This window comes from Alosa sapidissima, chromosome 1 (genome assembly GCF_018492685.1).
Source record: "Alosa sapidissima isolate fAloSap1 chromosome 1, fAloSap1.pri, whole genome shotgun sequence".
NCBI classification, from domain to species: Eukaryota; Metazoa; Chordata; class Actinopteri; order Clupeiformes; family Clupeidae; genus Alosa; species Alosa sapidissima.
This window is the reverse complement of record NC_055957.1, coordinates 9,690,845-9,707,081: the sequence shown is the minus strand read 5'-3', so window position 1 is coordinate 9,707,081 and position 16,237 is coordinate 9,690,845. Positions and strand designations below refer to the sequence as shown.

At 43.9% G+C, this 16,237-nt stretch overlaps 1 long non-coding RNA gene across 1 annotated transcript; it reads left to right on the top strand.

The window, feature by feature from the left end:
• The first annotated feature begins 15,240 nt into the window (after window positions 1–15,240).
• LOC121721156 lies at window positions 15,241–15,961 on the top strand. The gene is made up of 3 exons (XR_006034755.1): window positions 15,241–15,436; window positions 15,664–15,760; window positions 15,852–15,961. It is a non-coding gene; the product is annotated as an uncharacterized LOC121721156 (long non-coding RNA).
• Window positions 15,962–16,237: the final 276 nt, after the last annotated feature.

Below are 16,237 nucleotides of genomic sequence, written 5' to 3'. Positions count from 1 at the left end.
CTCCAGTCGAGTACCCTCTCAGTCACAATCTCAGTCGGTAAAATCGGGCGGAGGTATGGGACCAACCAACACGTCACACTCCCCCAAGCCGACATCCCTCACAAATAGTACGCCTGTGTGCCACAGTGGCCACTTGCTTGTGCGTCCTGCCCGGTGCGTTAAGGGGGAGGGGGAGTGGGAGTGGCTGCGGCCCTGAGGGAGCTGAGGCCGGTGGGTGTGGCGGTGGCCACAGCTCCATTAGTCTGATCAGATCCTGAGGCCTGAGCCGGTGCCAGAGCCTGCCTCCCCGAGCCTAACCCAATCAGGGTAGTGTTGCCGAGCAACAGGCCACAGAGGAACACGCGTGTACATGAAAGCATAGGGTGTGTGTGTTTTGAGACTATGTGCACCTATGTTTAGTGATGAATATGTGCACCTATGCTTAGACGCTGCAGGAGAATTCATCCTCCAGTCAGCATTCAGTTTTCAGAGTAAAAGAGGAGAATGGAACAGAGAGAAAAAAAATAGTTCCATTCATCACGCTGATGCTCCAACTGACAGAACAAAGGTGGGTAACAGCATGGGGAGGCTAAAGCCAAGTGACTTGTCTGGAGAGCCACACAGGGCAGCAGGGATGAGACTTTATCTTCCCGATGCTGTCAGCTAGACTGCTAGTCTCTTTCCCGTCGGGGTCAAGGCAGATTTCCTCCACTGACTACTGACCGCCTGATCTCCATATCATGGGCACAGTTGTCAAGTTCTGCCCCCATCTACATTTTATAAACTGACTGGGAATATAATCAAGTTCAATCAATCTCACAAAAAAGCAACAATGCTTCTTGCATTTTGCACTGCCTTCAGTTCAGTAGATTGCACCTAACTGTCTGTTGGTGGGTAGCCCTGTGGCTATGTTTAGTTGCTATTCATCTCAGTCCCGCATTTATTTGCATGTGCTCTGCTGCCATTGCCACCCCCCCCCCCCCCCCCCCCACACACACACACACACACACACAAGCTCTCATCTTTGGCTTGTCAGCTGACAATTGCATCCAAAAGGCACATAGACAGAGTTATGATTGACGAAGCTGACATCCTATCAGAGCTGCCTCATACATAACAGATATATTTGGCATATTGTTTCTTGGACACTCCCTATTGCTCACAAAGGAAAAGAAGAGAAATGTTTAAATGTGTGAACCTGATGGTGAACCTGATGATCAACATTCAATCAACAAAGAAATGATAATAAAAAAAAAAAACTAGTTTTATCCTACGCAGAATATATCACACACATAACACACACACACACACACACACACACACGGAACATCAACCAGAAATACAATCTATTCTATTCTAATGTAAATCTATTACTTTTCCTCCTACATTGGATTACATACTGACTGTATTCTATTCAGAAGATTTGTTATTCTTTCAGAACAATGGCATTTGGTAGAATCCCTTCTCTTTATATACCCCACACTGGTAGCCTCCATTTTAGCAGCTCATAAGTTGTGCGCGTGCAAGTGTTTAATCATCAAACTAACCCCCCTCGCTCCCACCTGATCCCCCTGGAAGAGACCGGCTGGAGGGGCTGCCAGGCTCAAGGCAGAGGGGGGAGGCACATGCTACTTCTCCAGGGAATTCCAAACAAACAACACAATATTTGTACCCCCCTCCTCCACCTTTGTGTTGGTGTAAAAATGAAATCTCTCTCTCTCTCGTTTAACCACCATGTACATCTGCCTCTATGTGTGTGTGTGTGTGTGTGTGTGTGTGTGTGTGTGTGTGTGTGTGTGTGTGTGTGTGTGTGTGTGTGTGTATGTTTGTGTGTGTGTTTGTGTGTATGAGCAGGAACACCTAGGGGAAGTAATTTGCAGACACAGGAGTATGTCAAAGGTAGCCCGGTGTCCTTTGGTTACTAAGCAGGGGGGAAGGGTTTGGTGTTGTTATGTGTGTGTGTGTGTGTGTGTGTGTGTGTGTGTGTGTGTGTTGTGTTGGTTGTTTCTGAGAAACATCTAGTCCCTGATGGTTCATTCACAAAGTTGGCATAGTGGTGCTCTGTGCTGGAGGATATACAGGTGCTTTGTGTATGTGTGTGTGTGTGTGTGTGTGGTGTGTGTGTGTGTGTGTGTGTGTGTGGCAGTGGCAATCTCAGAAGTATACTTGGAGGGGTCAGACCATTGTGTAAAAATAATGCACTCCAGCAAGATCAAGCGATTCACAGAGACACTGTCCGTGACGCAACATCTCCTTTCTGGCCATAAATCATTCAGTGGCACTGGCTAAAAGCCCCGGGGTGGCTGGTAGCGGGGGAGGAGAGGTGAGGTGGAGTCGGGTGGGGAAGGGTGGGGGAGGAGAGGTGAGGTGGAGTCGGGTGGGGAAGGTGCGGGGGAGGAGAGGTGAGGTGGAGTCGGGTGGGGAAGGTGCGGGGGAGGAGAGGTGAGGTGGAGTCGAGTGGGGAAGGTGCGGGGGAGGAGAGGTGAGGTGGAGTCGGGTGGCTGGTAGCGGGGGAGGAGAGGTGAGGTGGAGTCGGGTGGGGAAGGGTGGGGTTATGGAGTGGGTGGGATTGGGGGGGATCCAGACTAACAGCTGATGGGGAGGGCCACAGATAGGAAGGGGCTGGGCAGGGCTGTTGGGGGTGGGGGGGGGCTTCCTCCTCCAGATCTCTGCTGAGAGTCCATGTCCGTCACGAATGCTGTCACTCGGCCGGGCAGGCAGGAAGCCGACTATAACCCACAGTCCTCTTCTCCAGGGGCCCGACGTCAACACACACTTCGGCTGCTGGCCGGATGTCAAATGTGAGAAGCCAGAACACACAGGGTTCTCTCTCTCTCTCTCTCTGTCTGTCTGTCTCTCGCCCTCTCTCTCTCTCTCTGCCTGCGCCTAACCGATTAGCCTCTCACAGAGGCACTTAACCTGTAGTGGGTAAACCCTGTGATCATGAAACTGGGTCAATAATAGAGGAGTACATTTCATGCAATATCTCTCTCTCTCTTTCTCTCTCTCTTTCTCTATCTCATAGGCATCTCTCTCTCTCTCTCTTTCTCTCTCTCTCTCTCTCTCTCTATCTCTCTTTCTCTATCTCATAGGCATGGACATCAGAAGGGTGTGTTTTTTTTGTGTTCATATCAACAAGCACGGAGCAATGGAAACACATTGTCTGGAAAGAGAATGCTGCTCTTTGTGACATCCCCGGGTCAATCGGGAGGAGGGGAGGGAGGGCGCAAGTTCAAGTTAATATTTGTATCATGGCAGAGTAGGCTGCTCTGGTGAGCATCACCATGAATACTAAAGGGGCATCAGGACTGCCCTGCACAGCCCTTTTCCTGCACCGACACCCCCAACCCCCCTCACACACACACACACACACACACACACACACACACACACACACACACACACACACACACACACTCCCGAGAGCCGGAGACATCTGCTCATGCGCCATGCGGGGCTCACAGGGCTGCTGTCCGTGGTGCTGATGGCTGCCAGCTCCTCCTCTGGTGTTAATGACTGTGGGCCTCTCAGCCTGGGAGGGGCCGGCAAGGGACCTGGCTGTTCATGGCCATGAGGTAAGCGCTAATGAACCAAGCTTGGATCAGCAGTCTTACTCTGAAGCAGATATGGCAGACTTTGGACCTGGCTGTTTTGCTCCTGGATTAATTGCCATTATTTTATGGGGGGGGGGGGGGGGGTACAATTAGGGTACAAGTTTTAGAGTGGTGGCCCAAATCATATCTCCAGAGTCTCCATGGTCAGTGAATATTTGTGCCACATCTTGTCTCAAACAAGGATTTTAAACAGGTCTTCAAGAAATAAAAACTTTTCCTGGTAACATTGTAGAGATAATGATAAAATCACAATTCTTATTTTTTTTTCTGATTTATTTAGGGAGTTTTAGATGTAGCTACAAATATGACAACATTCATATAAACAGTGGACTGACAGACACCATGGAAGCAACATCATATAAAACCTTGATAGCGTAAAAAACAGCTGACTGACAGAGGCAAATAGATGCTATCCATCTCTCTGTCTCCGAGACAGATTTGAGGTTGATTTCCTTTACCTGCTGACATGGGGAGTTTATGAAGTACACATTTCAGTCATCTCCTCACAAATGTTCAATCCTGCCCCCCCCCGCCCCCCCCCCCCCCAGCTCCACAGAGCCGTGTTTCACAGGAAGACAGATCCTCCTCGTTTTCTGCTCAACACTCTCAAAGATCAAAAACATATTTTTCTTCCTTCGCCAAGATGTATCTAGCACCAGGGCTCTTCCTCAACAAAAGCTTGTCATCCGGCTGTGACAAACGTAAGCAGCACGGCAGGTGGGCACCCAAAGACAAAGATACCCAACCAATCTGGGATCCTGGTGCTTCAGGAGGCTGGAAGCGTGTTTACATCATTATGGCAGTAATGTTTTTAGTTTGCGATAGGAGGTAAAAACATGCAGATTTTTATCGAGTTGCTCACAAATGGGAATTGCAAAGTCGCTGTATACTCCTCCTGGACAAAATGACTGCCACAGAAAAGTTTATGGAGAACATTTCCTTTCCGTTTGAACTTAATAAATCTGCATTTGTGTTCAGGGCTTCTGTCCTATTTAAAACATCTTCAATAAACAGCTTCTTAGCGAGATACTGAGGAATAGGACACCTACAGCCACACTGAATAGACATGAGCACCACTCTTTTGATAATGTCCTTTGGCACCATTTCCAGGAGAAGCAGTGTCCATCTACAGCCTGATGCCTCACCGTGGTCCTGGGAATAAAGAGCAGTCCCAGGAGTGTGGCCATGGCCCCATTCCTGAATGTAAGCCCATAGAGAAGAAAGACACCAACTATACCCCCATCATGAGTGTGTCTCAGCTGCCAACGGGTCAGAAGTAAAGTGTACTGCTATACTTGTGATGTGTGAGAAATAACATAATATCTCATCATGAGATATGAATTGAATTTCCCCTTGGGGATTGATAAAGTATCTATCTATCTATCTATCTATCTATCTATCTATCTATTTATGTCTCCTCAGCCTTAACAAACACACAAACAAAGACATGGCACATTTATGCCTGGCAAATCATATGTTTAGAAGGTGTATGTGTTACAGTAGTTGAGCTTGTAACAATCTTTACCTTCAAATCACAGATACCACTGTTCATATTTTGGACAGGCCACATGCAGTATCTCCCTTTAGGAATATAGTTATTCCATCCTACTGTAATTTACATTTGTCATTGTTTTGACACAACATGAAATGCTGTGTTGTGTTTTGGTGCAATAACATATAGATAAGCAGACACCATAATTCCCAAAGGACCATTTTTACTACAGTAATATGGCCATGTTTACAGTAATATGACCCTGCATGTTAATAATAGTAGTGAATAATCTAGAAGTATGACAGAAAAAAGAACAGCAAAAGACAAGTGAATGACAAAAGATAAATTGGAAAGAAAGATGCTGTAGGTGTGAGAAACAGATAGAGAGACGTGAGAGAGAGAGAGAGAAAGAGAGAGAGTTAGGTGGTAATGAGATAGAGACAGAGATTGATAGAGAGAGAAAGGAAGAGAGACTGCAGAAAAGCAAGACTGAGGGTACACGAATCACTGGGTGGTGGGAAGCAGCCACAGTGAGAGTCTCCTCATTCACACTCAGGAAATGCAGACAGCTCTCGCCCTCCTGGGGCCAGGAGCTTGTGGTGGCACAGGGACACATCTCGGCCTGCCTACCCGCCCACCCCTCCTCTCAGTGGGTCTCAAGCTCCAGCTTTGTGTCTCTACACGTCTGACGGAAATGTGACAGGGCTTTCCTATCATTCCCACATTCATACCAGTGGAAGTGACTCATCCACATGTTAGATTTAGAAAAAGAGACTGCGAGACAGACAGATAGAGAGAGAGAGAAAGAGAGAGAGGGGGGGGGCAGACACACCGGAGACAGATCAAAAACTGTGCTAATCCACAGAGGGCATTAACGCAAAGTTATGAATGGAAGATTATGGACAGATTTACCTGACAGCAACCTCTGTATATTGTTATATATCACTGCGGACGTGGTGGAGAACGGTAACGTCACTGACTGATAATCGGTCAACCCGGGGTCAACTCCCTCACCTGCCGTTACGAGTCTGTGTCACTTTGGATAAACACGTCTGCTAAATATCAGTCAACTTTAACCTTTAACTTTGGTGCCTGTAGGGGAAAATGTCATGATTGAAAAAGACATGACCTCTTCCAACACACTGGTGAAGTCTGCAGCGAATTCAAGTATTTCCCTCACGTCTGTGCTGAGGCCCTGAATGCTGTGAACACCGAGTGAATACCTCAGACGCAGCGTGACTGCCAGTTAATCCCATCTATCGAGAGCCACTGCTGTCAGTCAGTCAGTCAGCTACCAAAGGGAAGAATGTGAACATTAGCCATCCTGCCACAGCAGAGCCATGCCTCTGGGCCACAGCGCTGTTGTGACAGTCATTGAAAGCATATCATACTTTTTGTGAATGGGCGGCCAAGTGCCAACACAGTCATTGCTGAGAGAGCCTCTGCACTTCATGGAGCGATGGTTGCTATGCAGGCACGGCTCATAAAACGATCTTATTTATTTCACATTACCTTGCAACAGCATCACTCATATGAGGAATTTTAAATAATATGATATGAGGAGTATACAGCTATCACACAAAGCACAGAAACAGAACCATTGGTTAAGCTTGAAAATGTTATCTAAAAAGAGTTTTTGCAGAAGTGTTACTAAGGGAGTTCTAGTCAATTATTCAATAGGTCAGACAATTATTTCAAAGATGTAAGTCAGGGAGATACAGTCACAAATCAAACCTGTCAAGCTCCTTAGTTGCCTCAGATATGTTTCTCATATCTCCTAATGAGGCTCAAAATGGAGGACGGTAACTTTAAAGTAGGCTTAAACAGCCTCATAAAGGATTAATGAAAAGTCCTTGGCTAAATATATAAAAACCACCAAAGGATACAAAACACAAAGCAATTCAGCCAAAAGAGAAGAAGAAAACCTGTGAGGTATATCAGAGCCTGTTGATTCTCCTTCATCGTCTTTGGACATAATCAACACATTTCTTCAGTCAATTTGTAAAGCTCATTTTGACTTCTCTTGTCCAATTCCTTACATACAATTCAGGGATCAGTGCATGCACGCACAATCATTACAGCTAAAGTGAGATGGTCAGTGGATCATCTGGCCAATCGATTCCGTTTCGAAAGTGAAAATTGATCATCAAAAAATGATTAACCGTATTTGATTTTCATTTTAAAAATACAAAATTCGGAAAATGAAGATTCACATCGTTGTTCGCTCTCCCCACTGGTGGAACACAAACCACAAACAGTAAAGCCGCTCTCAATGTTAAGATTCACAAGCCTACATTTAAATTTCTATGCTGGTGATGGTAGGACGTTTTTACTGAGAAGAGATGAAACACAATAGCCTAATCTATGTCCTACACATGGAGGAGCATCTGTTGATTTAGCCTGTAGGCCTACAATGCATCACAGGCTAGCCTACCTAGGCCTATATTTATCATGCCTGTTGATACTTTGTATAGCTTTATTCCCTTGCACAGGAAGCTAGAAAGCCTGTTAGCATTTTCTAGCCTCAACAAAAGTAAAAAGAACAGCATAGCTAGACAAAGCCTTACATCAGGTTAGTGTAGGTCTATGCATATGCAGGCTTAGTAGTTTATGGTGGGGAGTTAGAGATACTGGAGAAAACTCAACAACCAAATAGGCTACACCTCCCCCTTCAGATCTCCTCACAACTGGGGGCAGCCGTGGCCTACTGGTTAGCACTTCGGACCTGTAACCGGAGAGTTGCCGGTTCGAACCCCGATCAGTAGGCACGGCTGAAGTGCCCTTAAGCAAGGCACCTAACCCCTCACTGCTCCCCGAGCGCCGCTGTTGATGCAGGCAGCTCACTACGCCGGGATTAGTGTGTGCTTCACCTCACTGTGTGCTGTGTGTGTTTCACTAATTCACGGATTGGGATAAATGCAGAGACCAAATTTCCCTCATGGGATCAAAAGAGTATATATACTATACTTATACAACTCCGTATAAGTATAGTATATACTTGTTACAGCACAGTACAGCACACACCTGTTGTTTGACATTTTGTGTGTCGGTGGTGCACCCCTAGGGTTTCCAATTTACAGAGCCAGGGTTAAGTACAACAGTGTGTCCTTACCCCCCCAGTAGACAAGGTCTCTGATGCGGGGTTACTGAGGAGCTGTTATCTTTCATTGTGTCTTTTCACAGGACCACTTCTGACACGTTTGCACGTTTGATAGGTAGTGTGGAAGCTCTAACGTGTTAAGAGGCACCTAAATGAAAATGGACAGGTAACACAGTCACCACGCACACACCACGCATGTGATGCTCCATGCAAAGTTTCCTTTCAGAACACCCTCTGTGGAGGGACATAGGCCTATATACTGTAACCGGCTACCAACTTTTATTTTTCCCTAGCAAAAGTGATTTCCCGATTTGTAATTTCATGTACTTGAAACCAATGGAGAAAACAGAAAACGACATGATTCTCGTTTCCAATTTTCATTTTGGAAATGGCATCACCACTTGGTGTGTAATGTCTGAACAAATATTATGACTGCCAGTAGCAGAATCTATTTTTCTATTTTTGATTTTTTGATAAATAATGTGTCAGCATTGTGGAATGGATTATTGATAACTTAGCATTATAGATTTGTTTAGGGGTCAATAAACATCAGATTTCTATTTAGAATTCTATTCTCAAGTGAAATCCTGTTGCCCCTGTTGACTTAGTGCTCTATGGGGATCAAGGTTCATGTCCAAGCTGGGCTCTGTAAAGTGCCTTGAGAAAATTTCTTATGCTATGACACTAATAAAACAGAATGGCTCTGATTTGAAGTTATAAGACTCCATGCATGCAAGCTTTTCTTATTGGACTATCTATGTTACCTAACTATGTTTAGAAGTGTCAGTTGAAACTGTCATATTATTCTTATCTATCAAAACCATGCAGCTCAAATGTGCATGAACGTCATTATACAGGCTGGTGATTTGAACACATACTGTGTTACCCTCTCATTAGTACATCAGTGACAGTTAAGCTTATACTGTAGAATACCTGCTGCTGTGAAACCAACAGAAATTATGTAAATTGTGTCAATCTTTAGGTTTAAAAGAACAACAGTGGTGCACCCTCAGCCACTGCACAGCAATGTGCTCTGCTCTGACAGGTGTACGTTAACGCAGGACCAAACATATCGATTGCTTGTTCATGAATGCCCTTTGTCAGCAATATTCTATTTTTACATGAGGTGGGTCACTGGCAGGAAGTCGCTTGCAGTCCAACATGGATTCTCCACGCCTCTCCATCGCTTCAAATATCTACATTCATTTATCTACTACTGTTCACTCAAGTAAAGCGGCGGTAATTTAAGTCTCAATTTGTGCAACTGCCCATGTGTTCAAAATGGAAGACGCCAGCAAAAAAAAACATCCGTGCCGCAAATCAGCCAGTAATTGTGGTATTGTGGGGGAGGTTGTTGGGATGTGTTTGCTGTGTGAGACAGTCCCATGAGGCATGCAGCGTAACTGATTTCTTGTCTGTGTGACAGGTTACCTATATGTTGTGAATGAGACACTGGGTAATGAGGCATGGTTTGCCTGAAGTCAGCAGACGGTCTGATCAGCCAGCCCAAATTGAGGCTGGAATGAAAATGCATGGGCCAGAGGGATAGCAAAGGGGCATTTTCTTTAGTGTTCGAACCAAGTTACTTCAGTGACATTTTAAAAGACGGCTACATTAACAGCGAGAGACAGCGTGGAGACGATGTCCGCTGTGGTCCATTCAGAGGCAACAGCGGGACAAATAGAGACATTTGTACCTCTCAAAAGGTCACTCTATTATTTTGGCTCATGCAACATGGCCAAGTCATTTCGGTCCTCATACCACTGAGCACATATAAACAAAAAGAAATATTGCACCTGCTGGTCTGATCCATAGGAAATCACTAGTGCAGTGGCACTCTGCAAAGGGCATATGCATTTGGTACTCCACTGAGAGCTCTTTGTCAGGCCTTTGGTTCTGCAAGACCAAATGTCTTTGCTACAGTATGTGTTCATGTGTATGCTGCCCCACCACACAGCAACCCTTCAGCAGGACGTGATATTACATTAGTAACACTGAGTAGTGCCACCGCACAAATCACTTAAATATGCATGTGGGGGACCAATCCACGATGCAAGTTAATTCAATCTCAAGGCCGTGTTCGCACCTGACACCCTTATTCAGACCTAACAGAATTTTGGGATGCGAAAACACACTATACTTCATCGGCACACGGGGTAAATCCTCCTTTTATGACCTAACCCCCCCCCCCCCAACACACACACACACACACTCTTTGAGTCAGGAACGCTCTCTTTTGTTCTTGGTGTCTAGCACCAGATGTGGCCCCTTCTATAAATCTAATAGAGACGTGTGTAAGCGCCGGGGGCTGGGGCAGTGTGTGCACGGGTGTGGTGGTGGCGGCTGTCACCACCCTCATCTACTGAGGGAGCGTGTGTGCTCTTGGGTACCTTTTTAGCAGGCGCCATGCGTCAGCTGTGTCAGTGGTTAATCCCTCCACCCCTCCCCTGCCCCCCTCCCACAGGGAATCCCCCTCCCTTCCTTGTCCTACCCTGCCATGACAGATGGGACTTTTTTTCCAGCATACTAATCATGGCAATTGAAGGATTCCAAAGGCTTGTTTTCTCCCTCTCTCTCTCTCTCTCTCTCTCACTTTATTCCTGATCACATAGCCTGTGGGGATTTTTGGTGCAGGCTGATGATGCAAGCAGTGACCATGGAACGGAGTCAAGAAATAGATACCTTTTCCACAGTGAGGCAGAGATGAGGGGAAAGACTTTTAATGACTTTCTCAGAGGAAGAGAGACAGGAATACATATTCCATCATCCTCCTTCAACAGCTTATAAGATGCTAAAGCAGCAATATCGCTATGCAATGAATCTAGCTTGTAAGGTAACCTATGAAAATAGTCAGCTGCATTTTGAATATAAAAATAACATTTCAAACTCAAAGGTATACCAGTTTAAAAAGTTCCGAGACTCACAAGTTAAATATCAAAAATATGTTATTTGATTCATGTGGGAAATCAGAGGAACTGCAATAGCATCAGATGCTAATGTTTACGTCTATTGAAATAAGATCAATAAGCAAGAAATACATCCTATCTCGGAAATAAGTCAATTTTAAATAATGCAATAAAATTAGACAAAGTCTATGAGGACAGTGGGGGAACCTTAGCGATAGAGAATTAAAAAAGAGAGACTTCTAATTATGGAGAGATCATTACACATCCCACTCCTAGCCTACATAGCAAACACACAGCCCCAAGTCTGAGAGCTGCCACTGCGCCTCTGCTGAGACTGTCTCCAAAGACAGCCCACCGAGCTTTCGAGTCAGCCAGAACTCAGCTACTGTTTCCAGGAGTCACAAAGACAACGCTTGTTATTCATCATTGGACAAGAAAGAGCGTCAACCCCAAAACATAGCTCGTACTTCCTAAAAGTCAAACCACAACCTCAGGGATCTAATACTCCTGGGCCTTTGTCTGTGAGACAAGCATTTAAGCCTCTCACTGCAAGTGATGCCTTAAGTGAACTCACAGATCCTGACGCACTTCAGCTCTTCTAAAATATGATACTCTTGGAGAAGGATTAAATACTGCTGATTTGTGCGATTTAAGATTTATAATATGCTATTAAATAGCATGGCAGAGGCAAAATGACAGACACACATCAAACATTTAAATATCTTATTTCCATATGAGACATTGAACAGACAGTCAGGCAAAGGCATCAAAATACATCAACATACCATATTTCCAGCTCTTATGCAATAATAATGAGAGCAAATAAGACAAAATGAGATATTTAGAAAGAAAGAGAATTTAGAAAAGAAAAAGAATTTCCTTAAATTATGAATAAAACATTGTGAAAATGTTCTTCAACATCTCTTCTTACACAGAAGGGTTAAACAAACCCCAACAAATTGCCTTTTATTACTTTGATCAAAACCCAAAAGATTTATTGTAGATTGAACTTTTGAAGTAAGCAGATTTAACATTATGATGATTATGATGTATATAGCATAGAGGTTATATACAGTCATATCTTCTCATTCAGTCCGGTTCACTCAATGCTAACCAATGGGGACACTTATACCTCATTGCAATTAAGCCCATGTAGTTCACCGAAAACCATCAACAAAGAGCAGCATACGCATTTTTCTTGGTAAATTAGCGGTCATTAGCGGAGTGAGTCTATCACACACCAATTCTGACAATAAACCCAATATCTGCATTGACAATAAACCCAATTGGCTGGTTCTCACTCACGTCTGTTACGTAGTAAGTCATCAGTACAGCACAAGCAAAGTTTGGCGAATGCGCAGTGACACAGGAATATCAGCGGGCTGAGGCTCTCACCAGGGATGGATTACTGCACGGGCCTACCGGGCCCAGGCCCAGGGGCCCAAGGGATCTGAAGCCCAAGCCTTTGCATTGAATCATTGCCTCAATATCAACAAATCAGGATGTAGGCTATGAATCTGATTGAATTTAGTATTGGCCATCCCCAAAATGCACCAGAACACAGGAATTCACATCAAACAAATTAAAAAATTTCTGGGGGAGGACCCCCAAACCCTCCCCCACCCCCCACATATACGACAATAAGTGGGGGGCCCTTAATACATCTGGGCCCAGGGGCCCGAAAGTTCATAATCCGCCCATGGCTCTCACATCCGCATATGGCAGTAGGCCAATAGCGGAGTCCTCTAACACACCACTTTGACAATGAGACAATTCAATGACACAGTACAGCGGATGGAGGTATCACCTGGAGCCCCGTTCGCTCTTAAACATACCTGTTACATTGAAACTCCTTCCCCATTCTGATCAAGAGGCAGCCAGGCTTAGGCTGGGATCAAGAGGCAGCCAGGCTTAGGGATGATACACTCAGACCAGGGGGTCAGGAGGGCTGTCCTGCGTCAGTGCTGGACTGGGAGCCACCTGGGGTAAAATTGAATGTATCTGCCGCCTTCAAAAAGGCTATTTTTTCGGCGGGATAAGCCGCTGCAGAGCTCGGTGGGGTTGACTCCTGTCTTGTGATCTTGAGCACGAATGCGAGCAGGATCAAAGGCAATTCTTTGCAGGTTCGAGATTCTCTAGGTGCTGAAGAATGGAAAGAGACACGACCTTATAAAGGCATGCAAAAATATTCCCCTAAGACGGTTGATTGAAGATTCAAATAGATGACGTCATCGGAGTTGGACTTCCCATTGGTTAATGTTGAGTGAATTAAAAAGACCAAAAAGAACCATGACTGAAAGAGAACTTGTTTTACTAAAATGTCTTGGTCTTAACTTTTTAATAGCAAGATTGCATCAACCTGAAACACACTACAGCCTGCCAACTTTCCTACCCCCAATGACACTCCCACATAGCATATCTGGAAGTGCCTTGCATAACGTTTCAGTTCCGACTGAACTATTCATCTTGTGCCCACAACCTCTGAAGTGAGGAAGAACTTTGTACAGAGCAATGTTTAGAGATGTGCTTCCTTAATCAAAAAAACATTCCAATACTCACGGAGAGAACAGGCACAGGAGTATTTCAAGTCGATGTTAGGGCTTATTTTAGCATTACAGCATTTATTAACAGTTTATCAATGTGTGCAAGCTCAAATATCTGAAGAGAAAGTGTCTTAGCATGTATGGTGAGGCAATACATAGACCTGAATGGGCTTGAGGAAAACAAAAAAAAGCTGGCTAAATTTTATACAATTCAGCAATTGGACTTTAGATGACTAATGCTAACGTTTTTACCTTTGACACATGTACTTTCTTTGCATATGGTTCAAATTCAACCATACAGAATATTATAGAGAAATAAAATTACTTGGAGGAAAGTTTTTGCTATTTTTCTTATGACAGTGATGGGAGATCTCGTGACACAATCTCCAAATCTCATAACATAATTATCATTATCATTACAGTAAACCACTTAAACATGTGTTGATAATGTGTTATGCCAGTAGCTCTCAAACAGGTACTACCACTGGGGGTACACAGACTCTCTCTAGTGGTATGTTTTTTTTTTCATAAAGATATAATCACTTCAAAATAATCACTTCAAATTATTATATATATATATATTATTATATTATATATATAAACTTAACAACACAATCAATTAAATTGTATTTTAAAGCCTGATGGTGGTACTTGGAGAACCAATTGTTTTCTGAGATGGTACTCATTGTGAAAAGTTTGAGAACCACTGTGTTATGCCAATACCATACCAGAATGATACAGACTCTATTTCATTTCTATTGCTGTACAGTGCAAGCTAGGTCAAGCAAGCCTGCTGGCATGATACAATTATTTGCCTTCTTCAGCATTCACAAGTCTTTTAATGAAGACAAACATTTATATATTTGCCACCATTCTCAATGAAGTTGGTATTTTGTGAAGAAATAGTGTAATAGGATACATTTTGACTTCCAGAAATTAATGGTTTATTCAAATATGATAAAATAAATATGCACTAGTACACGGCATAATTGTCAGAAATAACATGTTTCACTAATAATCTTTGGGACACTCAGGCATATGTGACAAAATAGCCAAAGCAAGTCTTCACAGAACATCAGCCTCATTAATGTAAACCATTTGAAATGCCCAACTCGTCAAAACCCTCAGAGACAAAAAGGAATAAAAAGGACATTTGTTTGCATGAATATTACATTTTTTCTCCTCGTTCAGAGTAAATTATTTAGCAGGATGCACTCAGGAAAGAAGTCTCTCAGAGGCACTTCATTGTTATGTATCCCTCAAACCATCAAGGTTCCCTCGTCCTAATGAACAAAGCAACAAAACAACCCATTGCAAGGAAGAACTGAGTATAGGCAGAAAACACAAGCACAACATCCCATGCATGTTCAGAGTAGGCTAGTCTTCCTCCATTTTGGGGTGACTGGAAGAGTAAACAGAGGTGACAGCCCCTGGCACATTTCACAGTGCACTTGAAGGGGGAAAAATTGTATAATAAAGGAATTCCCTTTTGCTTGTTCCTGCAAAGGCCTCCAAGGGAGACTTCAACAGATGGTCATAATCCACGGTTGCTAAGCGACTGGTCATCAAACAATCCCCAAGCCTGCTTTAGGAGCAACTGCTTGGGTGCACCTAAATGATTTATCTGGATATGATATATATGTGATAATTTCATTTTCGTGCTTTGTATGTTTTGCTTTCCTTTGTTGGCCAGGAATGGGACTGGGATGATTAGACTGGCCGTCTGGCAACAGGAAAGAGGCTATTGTGTAGATGCTAAGTGAAAGTGAATTTTAAATTGGTTTAAAGGGGTAAGGACTGAGGTAAGATCTTTCAAATACCTTTCAATTAAGTCCAATTTTAGTTCAATTTTAGTTTTTCTTTAATTAAATGATTCCTTTCATTTAGGGCTGTGGGATATGAGAACAATGCATGTAACTCACATTGTTCCAACGAAGCAAACAGGCTATTAAAACACACTGTATTCAGGCTGCCTGACATTAAAAGTGTGAAATAATTGTGCAAGGAATTATTATTATTCTCACTTCAGACTGCGGTTTTATTGGCCATCTGGAAATACCCCGAGGGAGTGTATTGTCGAGACACTCCGAACCACCTGTGTGTGGGCTCTGTTACGATTTGACAATGTGAGAAGACGTGAATTTGTGCACAGTTAGAGGCATAGTTTCTGTGCTGAAAACTGCATCAGTCTGTCTCATTGCTATCCTGTCCTGTCAGGCTCTGTGAAATGTGTTCCAGGCAGTGAATTCACGTATGGGCATGAGGGAGAAAACACAACGGAGGGGGAAGAGCAGGAAGGAGATGTGCAAATCAGGGTGTAACTACTGTAAGAGGGGGTGGCTGCAATGCTCTTTCATCTAAAAATAAACATAAAATGGTGTTCCTCGGCGTTCCCCCCCTTTTTTTCTCATGCCTTCCAAGTCTTGCCGACAAATGATTCACTCCAGGGAGGATGGAGATGATGCAGGAAAACACAAACACCTCTACTTGCTCTACCCTCACACCCCAGGGACCCTTAGGAGAAATAAGGCGAGAATAGATTGCGAAGAAAAATAGAGTATTTTGAGATCTTAATGTTGAGCTTGAATTGGACATGAGCTAAG